The sequence below is a fragment of the Martes martes genome, assembly GCF_963455335.1.
Source record: "Martes martes genome assembly, chromosome: 17".
Classification (NCBI taxonomy): Eukaryota; Metazoa; Chordata; class Mammalia; order Carnivora; family Mustelidae; genus Martes; species Martes martes.
The window spans coordinates 49,841,279-49,859,047 of NC_137905.1; the positions used below are offsets into that span (position 1 = coordinate 49,841,279).

At 45.0% G+C, this 17,769-nt stretch overlaps 1 protein-coding gene across 1 annotated transcript in view; it reads left to right on the top strand.

Annotated features, from left to right (window-relative positions):
• The first annotated feature begins 367 nt into the window (after positions 1–367).
• ARHGAP35 (Rho GTPase activating protein 35) overlaps positions 368–17,769 on the top strand; it is a 123,812-nt gene continuing 106,410 nt past the window's right edge. Inside the window, exon 1 of the mRNA XM_080829184.1 lies at positions 368–561. The gene's annotated coding sequence lies outside the window, so the exon portion shown is untranslated. The remainder of the gene's footprint in view (positions 562–17,769) is intronic.

Below are 17,769 nucleotides of genomic sequence, written 5' to 3' on the forward strand. Positions count from 1 at the left end.
CATTTCTTTGAGGCGTACGCGCAGGATGGCCTCCATGCCCGTTCCCAGCCAGAGGTCGCGGTAGTGGCACTGAGCCCCTTGGGCACGTAGACGCCCTCGCTTCGTCTCCTGCTTGGCGCCGGTTATCCCCTTGCGGCGCGCGCCCAAGGGCCGTTATCCTCCTGCAACGGTCCGCACGCCACGCACGCGCAGTAGCGAGGAGCGCGCGCGCACGGGAGCGGCGGCCGCAGGAAGGAGGTGCCGCCGCCGCCATTGCGAAGGAGGGAGGGAGCGAGCGAGCGAGGCTGGTCCGCCCTCCCCCTGGTTCCCGCCCCTCCCCCTTCCCCTCCCCGCCCCCCCGCCCCGAGGGAGAGCCGCGGCGCGGCGGGAGGAGGAGGTGGAGGAGGTGGAGGAGGCGGAGGAGGGAGCCCGCGAGGGAGGGTCCGCCCGGCCCCCCGCCGCCGGAGCCGCCGCCGCCGCCTCAGCCGCCGCTGGACGAGGAGCAGCAGAACATGGCGCCGGGGCCGCCGTCGCCGCTGCTGGGATCCTGGAGGCCGGAGCCGCGCTGAGGGCGCCCAGCTGGTGAGTGCGCGAGCTCGCGGGCCCCGGCGGCGAGGCCGGGCGCCGCCCCGCTGCGGGGTCCAAGGGGAGGCGGGGACGGCGGGGCCCGGAGCCCGCGAACAATGGAGGAGCCGGAGGGGGAGGGGAGGGAGCGGCCCCCCAGCCCCCCGGGCCCCGCCGGCCCCGCTGCTTCGCGCTGCGGCCCGGCCCGCGGGGCCCGCCCGCCCTTCGGACCTGTCCCTGCTCGCCCCAGCCTTGCTGTCCCCGCGTCTGCCCCCACCTTCCGACCCATTTGAGATCTCGGTGTCTGCCTCGGCCACCCCCTCCTCACTTAAGCCACTCTGCTCCCAATTCTGCGCCTCCCCTTTCCCTCTTCCGCCCCTCAGTAGTGCCCTTCGCCCCTCCTGGACGCTGCAGTGCTCTTGGGACCCACCTCCTCAGTGACCCTTTTGCATCCCTTAATTTTGGACCTTCACTTTGAGAATCGTGACCCGCCTGCCCCCTCTTCGATTCCGCTCTCACCACCCTCCGGATCTGTACCCGTCTTTGACCCGTCTGCTGTGATCCGTCCTCTGTTTGCACCCCTAGGAACTGTCCCTTTAGGACCCGCGGTTCCACCTCTTTGGAAATCCATCGGAGACCTTGTTCATCTTGGCACTGCTGCCCCTAGGTCTTCTCCTTGAACTTAATTCCGCCTCCCTCTTGGGCCCTACTGCCCACTCGCGGAACCTGGTGCACACCCGAGATGCCTCTAAGCTCTCCGACCCTTCCATGCCTCTCAGTTCGTCCCCTGCTCCCTCTCACACTCGGTTGCACCATGCTCACCTCCTCCCCTTCTCAGATCTTGCTCCCATTTACCATTCAGACTTTTTTCTCTTTCAGACCTGTGTACCCGATCTGCCCTTTGCCCAATCTCAGATCTTCTGTGCCCCCTAACCTGCTGGCTTTTCGACTCTGCCTTCCAGGAAGAGCCTCTCCCCCCACCCCCCACCCCCGACCCTGCAGCTCTCCTTTCTGCCATTCACTTCTCTGACCTCTGTAACTCAGCCTGTCCGCAGCCTCAGTGCTGCCCTGCAGGCCCCAGTTCTGCCCAGTAGTTCTCCTTGCGGTTTCCTCTCCTCTCCACCTCCTCACTGGCACTGTTGAGCTGTCTCATTCATTCGCTCCCGCTTTCTTTGACCTGTATCCCCTTCAGTTCTCTGCTTGAGACCTGCTCCCAGCCTCCTCTTTGCTCTAAGTCTTCTCCTCTCTGTTTTGGCCTTCCTTAGACTTGCCTTTTACCTCCCTAAATCTTTGCTAACTTCTCTGATCTATCGCCCCCCTTCCTTCCCAGACCTGCCCCAAATCCTTTTTGTACCTGCTTTTATCATTTGTTCAGCTCTGCCCCATCAGCTCTAACGTTTTTTTCCCAGCTCTGCCCCTTTGGGAGCTGTCCACTTGCCCACCTATCTTTTTGACCCGTTTTAACTTTACTATTGCTGTTCCCTGTTTGAGTGGTTCTCTTTAATCCGGGTCATCCCGTAATTCTATCCCACCTGTGTTCTCTCTCAATTCTGAGTTTTCTGCCTGACCTCCTCCCCCACCATTTTGATTCAGCCCTCAACCTCCACTCTTTCCTTCCTTGTATTTGTTCTCCCTCCTTTGTCCTACCTTTTATCTCCTTTTTTGAGTTCTCTTTCTCCTAGTTCTGCCCAATAGTAGAGAGATCTTCTCAACCATTCCTTCCTATTGCTGGCTGCCCCCTCCCCTCCAGCCCCCCCAGAGCCATCTCAGTTCTTGGATAGATTCTCCCTCCCTTTGATCCCCAAGTCCCAACTCTGTTCATCGTTGATTTGTTTCCTCACCTTGTCTTTCCCTTTGTATCCTGTCAGTCGCCTTCTCTTCCCATTAGGTTCCTGACAGGATTGCTTCTCCCTGCTACCCAGCCTTGACCCACCCGTTTCCACTGAGTGCTTCCCCTCTTCAGGCTCGTCTTCCTCTAGCCTCCAGTCCCCAGCTTTGGAGGGGAAGGGGCTGGGTTGGGCCTAGACCTCTCTAGGCTCTGGTTTAGATTGCAGATTCACTCGGAACCCTGACCCTCAGGGTTTTATCCCCAGGGATCTTGAGGTCTGGGTAAATATGTGGGGGTTGGTTGGCTGGTTCCTGCTCTCTGGAGTCTGGGATTGTCGCCCCCATTTTCCCTACTTCTACCGAGGTCAGTGATGGTGAGGGAGAAGGTCTCTTTCTATTGCCCCCCCCTTTTTTTTTTCTCTCATGCCCATCTTGCTCCCCAGCCCCTTCAGATCTCTGGGCTTTGCAGCTTTGTGACGTTTGGAACAGGAGAGTGCAGCTGCTCATAGGTCTTTCTTCTCTTTCTCACTTTCCCTCCCTCCCTCCTCTGAGCTATTGTAAAGACACAGTTTTACTCTCGTGTCTCCCCCCACCCCCCAGCCAACACCCCTTGGGAGAACTTAGAAGTGTGCCTATTTTGCCCGCCCCCCCCCCCCCAGGACGGTCTTATTTTTGTTTTACCTCTCTGGCTGGGGAAGTGCTAATTCTCAAGTTCTCCCCAATCCCTCAGGGGTTATAGCCCCATTTGGTGTTTACTGTTCTGGGGCTCCAGAAGCTGCAGTCTTGCCTTCTTCCCTAATGGCCTCTGGTTTGCAGTGTGACCTTTGGGAGGGTGGGCTTATTTCTTTTCACCTCTGCCCCAGGAAGGCTCCAGCTTCCTGGTCTTCAAAACGATTAGGGCCTGAGTTTGGAAAGCCCATTGCGGTTGTTTGTTGAAAGAGAGAGTGCCAAGTGTCACTCAGATTTCTGCCCTCTGGTGCTGCAGGCGCTCCCAGCCACAGGAGCTGAATGCCTCTGGGCAGATCCATGCTGGGGGGCGGGGGGCTCTTTGGTGTACAAGAAGTATGTGGGTGGGCCCTGACCTTCCCCAAGCCTTGTGAGTGACCTGATTTGGTAGAGTGAGGAAAGAGTGCCAGGAACGGGCTGATACGAAAGGATTTTTGGTCTTATTACCTGAGAAATATACCTTAGCTGCCTTTCCTGAAGCTGTATCTTCAGTGATCTTATGTTGGGGGTGGGGTTTAGGAAATCTATTCAGAGAAAGAGGTGTTTGGGTTTTGTTTTTGTTTTGTTTTGTTTTTTTTTTTAACAGAAAATCCATCTAACCATTTTCTGTCCTTAACTTGGAAGAGGGAAACTCGCAGGCTCTAGGTTTATTTATTTTATTTCTTAAGTAAATCAAAAGCCTGATTTTTTTTTCCCCCTGTGGCCTAGGGCAATTGCATATTAAAGCAGCCATCCAGCTGTGAAGGAGCATTTACTGGAAGGACTTTATTTCTTAACTGAGCTATGATCAAACTTTGTTTACTTCAGCACTTATTTAGAAATAGTTCTGTGTGAACACTTGAAATAAAAAGCATCCACTGTTATCTACAGAATTGGACCATTTGACTCATCAAATGTTAGGGTATTTGTCTATGATACAGTAAGGGGGCCTAAATCATAGATCCATGTGGTTCGTTTAGCTTCTGAATTCTTAGCACTTTAAATTTTCTGACAAGCAGAGTCTGGTAATTTTAATTATCTGTAGCATCTATCTTCAACATTATTATTATAAATTTTTTTTCACCATTATTGACTTACAGAATTTTGGTTCATCTTTCTGTTGGTTTCCATTCATTTTTGAATTTTGGCCTTGTGAATCATGATTCGGTTTCTGAATTTATTTTAGTGTTTATGTTTTCCATGTTGGTATAAATAGTTGCTTTTTATTCTTAATGGGGAAGTGATGGCTAATTAAGAATAAGATAACTGTGGGGGCGCCTGGGTGGCTCAGTGGGTTAAAGCCTCTGCCTTCAGCTCAGGTCATGATCTCAGGGTCCTGGGATTGAGCCCTGCATCAGGCTCTCTGCTCAGCAGGGAGCCTGTTTCCTCCTCTCTCTGTCTGCCTCTCTGCCTACTTGTGATCTCTGCCTGTCAAATAAATAAATAAAATCTTTAAAAAAAAAAAGAATAAGATAACTGTGTATGTAACTCTGCTTAAATTTGTGTTTTAGAGTTTTAACATCACTGGCAGCACAGAAAGTTTCTGCATGGCCAAAGCCTAAGTTTACATAATAGGAAGAGGAGACGGAACAACAAAGGGGTGATTTTTCTTCCTAAACTGGTAACTGATGTTAAAAAGATTGTCACATTTCTCTGATGGTTGCAGAGCCTCCAACCTCAGTGTCAGCATTTGCTTTCATGATGGAATTGGGTGCTACCGAAATCTGAGGTGGTAGCCTTGGCCTTCTGGAACCCTTAATATGCCAGTAGGGGTGGGGTTGGAGCAGGAGATGGCAGTAGATGGCTGTTTTCTATGTAGTAACAGGTCTTCAAGGGTCCTGCAGTGCCTAGAAAATCTCTGTAATACTAGTGTGATCAAAGTTCTTCACTTCCTTTTTTTTTTTTTTAAAAAGACTTTATTTCTTTATTTGACAGAGAGAGAGAGATAGATCACAAGTAGGCAGAGAGGCAGGCAGAGAGAGAGGGGGAAGCAGGCTCCCCGTGGAGCTGAGAGCCCAACGTGGAGCTGAGAGCCCAACGTGGAGCTTGGTCCCAGGACTCCTAGATCACGACCCCAGCCAAAGGCAGAGGCCCAACCCACTGAGCCACCCAGCCGCCCCCCCAACACTATTCTTTTGACCATGTACCCCTTCTTTTTGCTTGGCGTGATGAAGGCCAAAGCATTTAGGACAGTGAAAAAAAAAATCAGAAAGAGTCATTCTTCTTGATACGAGTTACATGGAAGTTGTTGTCTGTGTGCAGATCCATGGGCCTGATGGTAACTTTTGGCAAAGAACAGGCTAGGAGGAGTGAGGGTTTCACCGCTGACTATAAACTACAGCTTCATGGATGTTTCTGCAGTCTCAGTGTGGTGGGGAGACACCACAGGTCAGTACAGTTGGAGACTGACACAGTGCGAGTGGTTGTCCATCCATCTCCCTCTAGTATCTTCTGCTTTCTCATCTTCAGTTCGTGGGGGCCTTCTGAGAGGTGTTAAGCTTCCTGCAGGGCCTGCCTTCTTGTGATCTGGTATAATTATTGTCATTCACCAGCTGGGTGTCTTCATTTACCCAGTCAGTGTGACATTTTATTGACTGTCTAGTCCACTTGTTTAAAATTTATTTTTCACACTATATGAAATACATAACTTGGAGATTCTTTATTTGAAGAGGGAAGGTGACTAGCAGAAATCCCTTGGATTTAGAGCAGCACAACTTGAAAACCTGTGCCTAGTCTAGCCTCCTGATTTACAGATGGGAAAATGAACTTGCACAGGGCATGGTAACAGGTTTCCTGTCACAACTGAAGGTGTATTGGAAATACATGCAGAAGATCTTCTGGTTTAGGCCTTAACCTAATTAGTGGGAACCTTGAACAAATCACTTCACCTCTCTGGGTTTCACATTCCTAGTCTGAAATCGAGTGTGCTGTCCAGCTCTGGTTGTAGATTCTTGTCCTGGACCACATAGCAAGTTAGAGCTGGGACTGCGACTGGACTCCTGGTGCTACTCTTAACCCCTCCATCCCCCCTCTCCCAGCATCAAATCCTGTAGGTCAGAACCGGGGGTAAGGGCTCTTTCTCTGGGGGATGCGATAAAATGAACCGGATTGCCTTTCTTGTATATGTCTTTCAAACATAAACACTGTCTCTTTTTCAGCCATTCATGTGAAAATTAGTTTATAATTTTGGGGGAAAGGGGCATCCAGATTGTATTCACTACATAACTAAAACCATACATTTCTTTTAAAAGCAATATGGAATCTTTCAAGCTGAGTCATTGTTGACCCAGGCTCCCAAACAGCAGCGTCTGAATAGCACTTGAATTGCTGGTATTAAGAAATGCAAACAAATCATTCATGTTCGTCTTCCTGAAAGTTTATTTCTATTTAATTTTTGATACAGTGCTTTAATGAGGTTTTGTCTATGAAGAATTCTTGAAAATAACTTTTGGCATCTGTCAGTCTGATTTTCATTTATTTGCTTCTATGGTGTTAAGACGCACCATTAAGTTGATATATTAGCAGAGAACCAGGTACTTTCAGCCATGAACCATCATCACAGGAAAGTAATATTTACTTTAGTTGAGAATAGCCAGACTTGCCTGTCTCCTTCATCTTCCTTTATTGAAATGACCATTTTCATTTTATGAAATTTGTGGCAGTTGTGACTGTTGCATTATGCATCTGTGGTATTTCGTACCTTTTTTGTTCTCCTAGTGTCTCTGCATTCTTATTTGGAAAATGTCCTTTTGCCAGTCACTATGGTAATATTTGCACTAGGAAATCAAATTTGAACAATTGAGAGGCAGCTTCCTATGGTGTAAAGAATGTTGAATTGACAATGAAGAAACTCAGGCCCTAGCCCTGGCTCTGCTTTCACTAGCTGCATGACTTTGGCCAAATCATTTTCACTTCTCTTGGCTACAGTTTCATCATTTAAAAAATGAAGGGATTATACTAGTTGGTTCCCATTCTGCCTTATGTTATAGCTAATAATACTAGATTGTTTCTTCTCTCCAGATAGTAAACCCCTTGAGGGTGGGGACCCTCATGTATTTTTTATTTCCCGTCACACCTAGCAAAATACCTTCCACATAGTAGACCCCCCCACTACATATATGTTGATTGAACCCAAACAGGTGCCAGAGCCTTTTTGTTTTTCTCTTTTGAGGGGTAGGTGGGTGGAGAGATGTGCACCAACTATTCTGGCCATTTTTAGGCTTTAAACTCTCAGAGGGCATGCCCTCCTGGTCAGCATTTAATCCTCAAATATGCATAATACCATAAGTGTCCTGACCAGGGTTACACAGCTGAGAGGTTATGAGCTGTGTTATGAATCTGTGTCTGTCTGATTCCAAGAGCTGTGTTTATTTTATTAGTCTGCCTTGTTTTTCTGGGATAGAAGAATAAGCTACAGTTCATCTCCTTAAGGAATTTATAGTTAGTTGTGAACGATTAGCTATATATGATATACACTGGGTTGAGGGAATTATTTGTTGAGTAGTCTGATGAATTTCTGCATTCTTGAGCAGCGACCCTGTATTAATAGTCTTAAAGGCTTCCATATTCAGAGACTACTGAACACACAGTTGGTTCTATGGCACACCATTTTGAAAAAGAATATATAGCCCCAAGTACCAGTTTATCTAGCTAGCATGTTGACAAAGTTGAGCATTTGATTTCTTTTTTTTTTTTTTTTTAAGATTTTACTTATTACCCCTGGGGATAAAAATACATTATATGTTTATTAAAATAAAAAAAAAAAGAAAAAAAAAAGATTTTACTTATTTATTTGACAGAGAGAGAGAGATCACAAGTAGGCAGAGAGGCAGACAGAGAGAGAGAGGGAAGCAGGCACCCTGCTGAGCAGAGAGCCTGATGGGGGACTCAATCCCAGGACCCCGGGATCATGACCTGAGCCAAAGGCAGAGGCTTAACCCACTGAGCCACCCAGGTGCCTGAGCATTTGATTTCTGACCAGGATTCAAACCCAGGTAGGGTGTGTGTGTATTTGTGTGTGTGTATTTGTGTGTGTGTGTGTGTGTGTGTGTGTGTGTATTCCACACCCACTTATATTCCACATATGTATATAAAGTCCAAAATAAAAAATATAGTAAGATAGACATATTTGGTCATGTAATGACTCCTTAAGTCTGTATTTTCTTTGGTAAGTAGAAAAGTACCTGAGTGGCTCCTAATTGACAGTTTTCAATTGAGAAAATTCTTTAGACAGCTAGAAATGTATAGACAAAACTACACCAAGCCTCTTGACTTACTTGTGTGGAACTCACTACAGTGCTTTTTTCATGAATCAGAAAGTTATTAAATAATATTGGGGTGAAAAATGAAACAACAAAAATAATGTTGGAATGAAAGTGTGCTGGCCGGCTACAGCTGACAGCCTCCTGAAGTGTAAAAAATTAAAAAAAAAAAAAAAAGTTGCTTTGTACTTCTCCCCATCTCCATTTAAAAGAAAGGTCAAAATCATGGCTTCCTCTATTATAGCTTGCACTACTTAGGAATAAGACAAAAGAAAATGATTACTGTTAATTGCCATGGGCAATTAAAAAGGATTCTTTGTTCAGTAACAGATTGATTATGTACAAATGAAAGCCAGTACTGCATTAATACAAGATTATTAGATTCTCGAAATCTGCATCTTTAACTAGAGTGGCTTTTACTTCAAGGGAATTATTTCACTGGGAATAGTGTACTTCAAATGCTTGGTGATAAAAGTATCACTAGATCTTTATTTCCCCCAAATGTTAAAGTTTGTAAGTAGAAGGCTGGTGGGTGCTGCTTTTGTGATAGCATTTCTAATGTCCTGAAATAATTGAATACTTTTTGAATGCTGCTGACTTCTTAGAGATTTTTTTCCTCTGATTAGTCTGTCACTAGAGGAATGCAGATAAAACCTTTGGTAAATGAGGAAAAAGGGAACGAGTCCTCTCAGTGCTTAGGCAGTGGGTCTCCGCTGTTGGCATGTGCCCAGCATTAGCCCACAGCCGTAAAGGTTTAAAAATGGTAGCATTAGCTGAAATAGTTTTGATTTCATGTTCTGTATGAATACAAGGAATACATATATTATATACAGAACTTTAACTTTTTTTTACTAAAAAAGATTAAGGTACAACTTACATGGAGAAAAGTACATAAATCTGAAAGCATACGTTTCTGAATTTTCTACATATTGTCCAGACCTCTTTTTCATATGATGGGGCATCATTTCCCACACACTTATTTTTCTTTTTAAGATTTTATTTATTTATTTGACAGAGAAAGATCACAAGTAGGCAGAGAGGCAGGCAGAGCGAGAGGGGGAAGCAGGGTCCCAGCTGAGCAGAGAGCCCGACGTGGGACTCTATCCCAGAACCCTGAGATCATGACCTGAGCCAAAGGCAGAGGCTTAAACCTACTGAGCTGCCCAGGTGCCCAAAGATTTTATATCTTTTAAAATATCGCCAGGGTGCCTGGGTGGCTCAGTCCGTTAGGCCTGACCCTGCCTTTGGCTCGGGTCAAGATCCCAGGACCTTGGGATTGAGCCCCACATCCGGCTCCCTGCTCAGCAAGAAGCCAGTATCTCCCTCTCTGTCATAAATAAATAAATAAGTAAAATCTTTAATAAATAAATACAAAATAAAACATTGCCAAAATGTTTTCCAGAAAGTTCACACCAAGTTTTTGTGCCTGACAGTGCTGATTGTACCACCAGCAGTGACCACTACCTATTTTCCTTTTAATTCCCAGCAAACAGAGACCCAAAAACTCTGGAATTACAACACAAATAGGAAAGATCTGTTATTAAAAGAATGCTTTTGTCACTTATGGTAATTTGTACCAGGTCACTATTAGCCCATTCTTTTTTTTTTTTTTTTAAAGATTTTATTTATTTATTTGACAGAGATCACAAGTAGGCAGAGAGGCAGGCAGAGAGAGAGGAGGAAGCAGGTTCCCTGCTGAGCAGAGAGCCCGATGCGGGGCTCAATCCCAGGATCCTGGGATCATGACCTGAGCTGAAGGCAGAGGCTTTAACCCAGTGAGCCACCCAGGCGCCCCTATTATCCCATTCTTGATCAGGTATGTGACTTTGAACAAACTTGGCGAAGTTACAAATACCATTTTATACAACTCACATTCCTACAGTAAAATCAGGACTTAACTACCTCACACATGGAGATGCTCAAAAAATTTTCAACTTATTAACAAGTGTGTGGGAGGGCACCTGGGTGGCTCAGTGGGTTAAGCCTTTGCCTTCGGCCCAGGTCATGATCTCAGGGTCCTGGGATCAAGTCCCACGTTGGGCTCTCTGCTGAGCAGGAAGCCTGCTTCCCCCTTGCTCTCTGCCTGCCTCTGTGCCTACTTGTGATCTCTCTCTCTTTCAAATAAATAAATAAAATCTTTAAAAAAAATTTCTTTTAAGATGTAAATAATTTAGGGCTATTAAGCAGAGGAGGGAACAAACCTGTACTTTGTAGCTCTAGAGGATAGAGATCCAGGGAGACAAGTTTTATTTTTCCTTTTTCCTCTCCATGTAACCAATATTTGGGTATCTACACTGTTGAGAGTACTGGTTATACAGAGCATGCCTCCTCATCAGAGAGTTTATATGCTGTTTATTAAAACAAAAGCAGTTCTTCCCTTACAGGTAACACAAGGAACACCATGTTTTGGTATCAGAAAGTAAAAAATTTAGAAAGCCAGTGGCCTGATTTTTTTCCCCCCGATCTTATCTTAAAGAATTAGGTGTGACTAAACATTTCAGCACAAGAAGACGTTGACCTGGAAGATGGAGTTCATCTTATTATGAGGAAGAACTTCTTAAAAGATTATTTATTTATTTATTTATTTGAGAAAGAGTGAGTGGATGAACGCAAGCAGGGAAAGGGGCAGACGGAGAGGGAGAAGCAGATTTCCCACTAAGCAGGGAGCCCTACTCCGGGCTGGATCCTAGGACCCTGGGATCGTGACCTGAACCGAAGGCAGACACTTAAACTACTGAGCTACCCATGCTCCCCGAGAAAGAACTTTTTAAGAATGTGGTTCAGGTTCAGGTTTTATCTTGAATAAGGAATAATTTGGAGATTTAAAATTTTACCTTGTTTGTTTTTATAGTTGTTAATTAACAGAACGTTTGCATGCACACAGTCACACGCTTGTCATTCCTTTATGAGGGAGACCTGATGTTCAATGGGAATGTGAGGAAGTTTACACTCAGACAGCAGGAAGAAACTGCAAAATAGCTTTGGAAGTGCCACAGGATTTTTTTCTATTTTGTTCTCTCATTTATTCTGTGAACCTGCCACATTTATCCTAGAACACATCAGTAGGAATACAACATTTGTTGAAATAAAGGTATGCATTTGAGAGAGAAACCAGGGAAAAAAAAGTAGTCTCTGCAGTCCTTGGTTCTTGGGATTCCTCAAGCCTTGTAAAGAATCCTCTCTGCCGTCAGTTTTCATTTTGCTTCTTGCTGACTTTGTTACCTTGGACAGATCATTTATTTTAACTTAAATTTTTGTCCATAAAATGAGCCTCAGTACTTGCTCTGCCTACCACAAAGGCTTTTGTGTTGTAATTCTGACTTTGAGAACTAAATGCCAAGAGTGAATGTGGAAGCCCCATGAGGTTGGAAGGCTTTTCAGTTTTCTGGGAGAATGAAAGAGAACAATTTGGTTAATTAAATTGTTTAGGTTACCAGCATCTTAGAGCGCTGCGAAGGCCACTTGCTGGTATCTTGACTCAGCAGAGCTGCGTGCACCTGTTGATGTGTTATCTTGTAACTTGCCCCAAGGTAGCAGTCAGTTTTAGGGTCTTATCAGTAAGTGTCTCACACGTCTAAACGTTATAGGTCATAGGCCAAATAGCAGTGGTTGAGGTCTGTTTGCTTTCACAATGTTGGACTGAGGCCTCAGGTGCTCTCACCAGGCACACCGCCCTCCCTTTGAGTCCCAGTCCTACCTCTTCCCAGCTCTGGGCTCTTAGACAAGACACTTAAACTTTAGTGCCTCAGGCACGTCATCTATAAAAAGGGGAATATAGTAGTGTCTACTCCCAGAGTTACTGCAATTAAAACAGGTGGTATGTTTAAGGAGCTTAAAATAATGCCTGGGTCACGGTAAATGCTATGTAAATATCATTGTTAGTGTAGTGGTTCTATAGACCACAGTTTTTTGGCTTTTATAGACCACAGTTGAATGTGGTAGTGGGAAAACACATACAAATTTACTAATTTTGTAGTTTTGCCAAGGAGGGCATTTAAAAAAAGGAATTCTTCTTACTATTCTTTTATAAAAAAAATAAGATCCATTATCAGAATAGAAGGTAGCCCTTCTCAAGGAAATTGGCAACCATATATGGACATTTGTAGGCATACGTTTCTAGATCTCATTTTTACGTAGACCGGGGAAAACTTTGCCACAGGCCAGCACCAATGATGTGTGGATAGGTATTTAGAGAGACACAAATATTCATATCCCCACTCCTCCATTTATTTTGTCACTCTAAACAATCTGTTTGACTTCTCTGAGCCTTCTCTTGAGTTTTCTCATGTGTAAAATAAAGATACTAATATCCGATTCGCTGGGTTGTTGTGAGAAACTGAGGTAATGAATGAAACGTTTGGCATATAGTAAGTGCTAAATTGATAGAGATTGTTATTCTCAATTGGGAAGTTAAGTATTCATTGGGAGCCAGTTAAGTGAAATGCGCAGTACTGCACTCTTTGGGAAATCCGAGAGGTTAGGTGTTGCGCTTGATTGCAGCGGTCTCTTACAAGGTATCCTTCTCTGCATCCTTTCCTCCTGTTTATTCTTCTAACGAGTCACTGAGCAAAGCCTGGCTGTTGCATTCCCTTGCTTAGACACCTGGAGTGCGTTTTCTCTTGCCTTGTACAGTGCCTGACTTGTGATGGGTGCCTAATTAATGCCTGGACGAAGGATAGAGTAGTCTAGCTGTGCAGACCGGAGAGATGGTTCTGAAAAAAGTCAAACACTGAACGATGTACTAAGTCAGTATACCAGGGTTCCACAGCTAAATCTTCACAGCTTGCTGAAGTTCCAGCAGCTGGCCCCCATGGCTTCGGGCATTTTTTTTTTCAAGATTTTATTTATTTATTTGACAGACACAAGTAGGCAGAGAGGCAGGCAGAGAGAGAAGAGGAAGCAGGCTCCCTGCTGAGCAGAGAGCCCGATGCGGGGCTCGATCCCAGGACTCTGGGATCATGACCTGAGCTGAAGGCAGAGGCTTTAACCCACTGAGCCACCCAGGCACCCCGGCTTTGGGCATTTTAATAGCCTGTGGGGCATGGCTGGAAGGTGTCTACAAAACTTGCTCAACCTAGAACGGTTTGGACTTTTCAGACCTTCCCTCCTCCTCATATGACAGCACAACATCCCTTTTCCCTGTGCGCTCACCCCTAGGGAAATCCTTTTCCTTTCCACCGAGTGAAGCTCGGTCTGCGGATACTCCTGCAGTAATAGCCCTCCGTGCTTCCTTTGTCCTTTCCATACGCAGGCATTGTTTTATCCATTTTCCACATGGTGACTCAAGGAATCCACTTAATAGCCCTCAGAAATAGGGTCTCTCCTTGTATCCATTTTATGGATGAGGAAACTGAGGCAGCGCATGCTAGGTAGTGTCAGATTCAGGCACTGGAGGGTTACACCTCCCCCTTCCCACCCGCAAAGGACCGGATTGTTACACACCTTTCTGCTGGGCTGGTTTTGGGTTTGTGTTCTCTCTCTCTCTCTCTCTCTCTCTCTCTCTCTCTGTGGGGTTAATCACCTTCGATTCACATTTTTTTTTTAAAGATTTTATTTATTTATTTGACACAGACAGAGATCACAAGTAGGCAGAGAGGCGGGCAGAGAGAGAGAGAGGAGGAAGCAGGCTCCCTGCAAGCAGAGAGCCCGATGCGGGGCTCGATCCCAGGACCCCGAGATCATGACCCGAGCCGAAGGCAGAGGCTTTAACCCACTGAGCCACCCAGGCGCCCCTTCGATTCACATATTGACCTCGATTATTGGGAAATGCTTCTCCCATCATAAGGTATTTGGGCGAGCATAGTGCATTCTTCGGTTTGTCCCCTTGATCCTTAGTTTAGTTTACCTGTTAAAGATTTCCAGAATGATCTGGCAGTGAATTCCAGTTCTGTTTTCCCTCCTCCTTTTTAGTGAGGTCCTAATTGGACTTCATCCTCTGGTTTCTCATTTTAGGGTATTTTCATCTAAGTTTATCTCAGCAAAATATAAATCAAAGCCTGTCACCCAATTCGTTTTTATAATGCCTCCTTGAAGTATTTTGCTTTTGGGTTTTGGGGAATTGCCCTGGAAATTTTGGTATTGCATGATTCAGACAAGGGCCAGTGTCATGTGCTGTTCTCTCACCAGCCAGCCTGGAATGCTCACTTTAATACCCATTTCAAATATAAACGTATCTTTCCAGAAACCTTCCCCAGACCTTCCCTCTCTATTTCTGAGGTCTGAATTAGCATTAGGGCTTTTTTTGTAGATCAGCCCTGTCTAGTAGAACTTTTTGCACTGTTCTTTCTTTCTTTCTTTGAAGATTGATTATTTATTTATTTATTTGACAGAGAGAGAGGCACAGCAAGAGAGGGAACACAAGCAGGGGGAGTGGGAGAGGGGGAAGCAGGCTTCCAGCTGAGCAGGGAGCCCCAATGCGGGGCTTAATCCCAGGACCCTGGGGTCATGACCAGAGCCGAAGGCAGACACCTAACAACTGAGCCACCCAGGCACCCCTGCACTGTTCTTTATGTTTCTACTTGAAATGTAGTTGTAGTGGACTGAGAAACTGAATTTTTAAAAATATTTTATTTATTTGACAGAGAGATAGCACAAGTAGGGCGGAGTGGCAGGCGAAGAGAAAGGGAGAAACAGGCTCCCCGCCCCCATGCGAGCCTCAATCCCAGGACCCCCGCAGATGCTGAAGGCAGATGCCTAACTGACTGAGCCACCTAGGCACCCCGAGAAACTGAATTTTAAATATTACTTGATTTTTTTAAAAAGAGATTGTATTTATTAGTGTGTGTGCGTGTGTACAGAAGTTGGGGAAAGGGGCAGAGAGAGAAGTAGACTCCCTGCTGAGCAGAGAGCCTGAGAAGGGCTCCATCCCAGGACCCTGGGATCATGGCATGACCTGAGCTAAAGGCAGATGCTTAACTGACTGAGCCATCCAGGCACTGCTAAATATTATTTAATTTTGATGAAATGTTAGCCCAGATATTGGGAGTACAGATCTAGATGATATGCTCTACAAGATAGAATTTGTTTTTCTGTTTGTTTCTTCGAACTCTGGCATAGGACTGTGCTCCGTGGTGTATTTGATGAATGTTTGACAGGTAGCCCTCAATGGCTAAAATAATAAGGAAAGGTAAAATATTCCTTAAATTCTACCTCCCACCAAAAAATAAAAAAATAAATTCTACCTCCTACGAATAACCATTGTTAACAAGTGTGTTTTAATTCTAGAAAAAAATTCCTGTTTTTCATGGACATTGCAGTGATTTCTGCACAGGATTCATCTTCGATTCTAGAAATCAACTTTTTTTTTTTTTGTTTTAAGTTTATTTACTTACTTACTTATCTATTTATTTTAGCAATCACTACCCAATGTGGGGCTTGAGCTCATGACCCTGAGAGCAAGAGTCACATGCTCTTCTGACTGAGCCAGCATCGCCCCTCTAGAGATCAGCATTAATCAAGGTTGTTGCAGGTTTGGGAATTTTAGGAGATGAAGGCTTAGAATGCAGGTCATAAATGTAACAGAAAAAAGTATGACTAATTTTGGTCAGGTGCCTTTATAAAGACTGTTGTGACATAATGGAATTCTGTCCTAACGCTTAGAGTTCTTAGTGAAAATCTAGGAAAGGGGCGCCTGGGTGGCTCAGTCGTTAAGCCTCTGCTTTTGGCTCGGGTCATGATCTCAGGGTCCTGGGATCGAGCCCTGCACTGGGTTCCCTGCTTGGTGGGAAGCCTGCTTCTCCCTCTCCCATTTTCCCTGCTTGTGTTCCCCCTCTTGCTTGCTCTCTCTCTCTCTCTCTCTCTCTGTCAAATAAATAAAATCTTAAAAAAGAAAAAATCTAGGAAAGAGGATGAATCATCCTTCTTTCCTCTTCCATAGTGCAAATGATTTTGCCAGCATTTTGTTTTGAGGATGAGTTGGGAGTTCAGGGGATTTTGGCTTGACTCCTTGGGGTGGTTGGGGTATTGGAGAAAAGAAGTTAAAGGGATTTATTACTTGGTGGCAAGTTTGAGGAAGCAGAAATGGGTCTGCTTGAATTTCTTTTCCATAGTGGAAGCAGCACTTTAAGCCAAGTTATTTTTGTGAATATGTGTGTGTGTGTGTGAGTGTGCATGCATCTTTCCTATGTAAAGATGTCATTGATTTCCTTTTTTGTTAAATTTCTCTTAATGCCTAACAGTTTTCCCTATTTCAGATCATCTGAATTGGTAACTTCCATTCTGTTCTGATATGATGTGTTTTACCTTCTGAGTGGGCTGGTGATGGCAGGGGATGAGGAACAGAGATGGAAGAGGGATGATAAATGATAAGTCTGTGGTGCTTAGAGGTAAAGGAAGGAATTTTTAAGTCTTTGAATTAAGTGGAATGTGGAAATCTTGGATTGGGTCCTGGAACAGAAAAGAGAATTGATGGAAAAACTGGTAAAATACAAATAAAGTCTATGGTTTAGTTTTCGTACCAAAGATAATTTCTTTGTTTGGACACGTACCTTGGTTATGTTACTATTAGGGGAAGCTGGTGAATGGGATATGGAAACTCTGAAATAGTCTGCAGCTTTCCTGTAGATCTAAAGTCATTCCAAAATAAGTTGTTGTTTTGTTTTTTGTGTGTATTTTTTGTTTGTTTTTTTAAGCCAAGAAGAGCAAGAGCATTTGAGGGCTGTGGCTTTAGGAGGAGCGAAGCATACATAAATTTGGTTTATAAAAGGGACCTCCAGGAGCTCTGCCTGTCTCTGTCCACTTTCTTCCTTAAATTCAGTGTTCCAGCCATGTTGAGTGACTGTAGCTCTCCCAGAGATCTGTGCTTCTGGGCCTTTTTCATATACTGTTTCCTTTTATCTGGGGTGTTCTCCTGCTACCCCCATTCCCACCCAAACCAAACAAAAACTTAACTAATTTCTTTTAATTCTTTAGATCTGGCTTAGATCTTATTCCTCTCAGAAAGCCTTCCCTGACTGACCCTCAGTGGTCAGGCCTTGTCTGAGTTTGCCTCTGACGTGGTGCTTATTACTCTGTGATCGAACTGCCTGTTTTCTTTTCTCTTTCTCCAACTACATCTTAAGCTCCTTGAAAGTAGAGGCTATGCTTTCCATTCTTTTATCTCTAAACATATACCTCATGTGGCCCCTGGGTGGCTCATTCGGTTAAGTGTCTGACTCTTGATATCATCTCAGGGTCCTGAGCCCCATGTTGGGTTCCATGCTGGGCATGGAGCCAGCTTTTAAGATTCTCTTTTCCTCCCTGCCCCACCCCTTTCTCTCTCTCTCAAAAAAAGGCATATAACCCAGAAATCTAAACAACCTTGATGTTCAGGAGATTTTTTTTTTTTAAGATTTTATTTATTTATTTGACAGAGACACACAGCGAGAGAGGGATCAGAAGCAGAGGAGTGGGAGAGGGAGAAGCAGGCTGCCTGATGCGGGGCTCCATCCCAGGA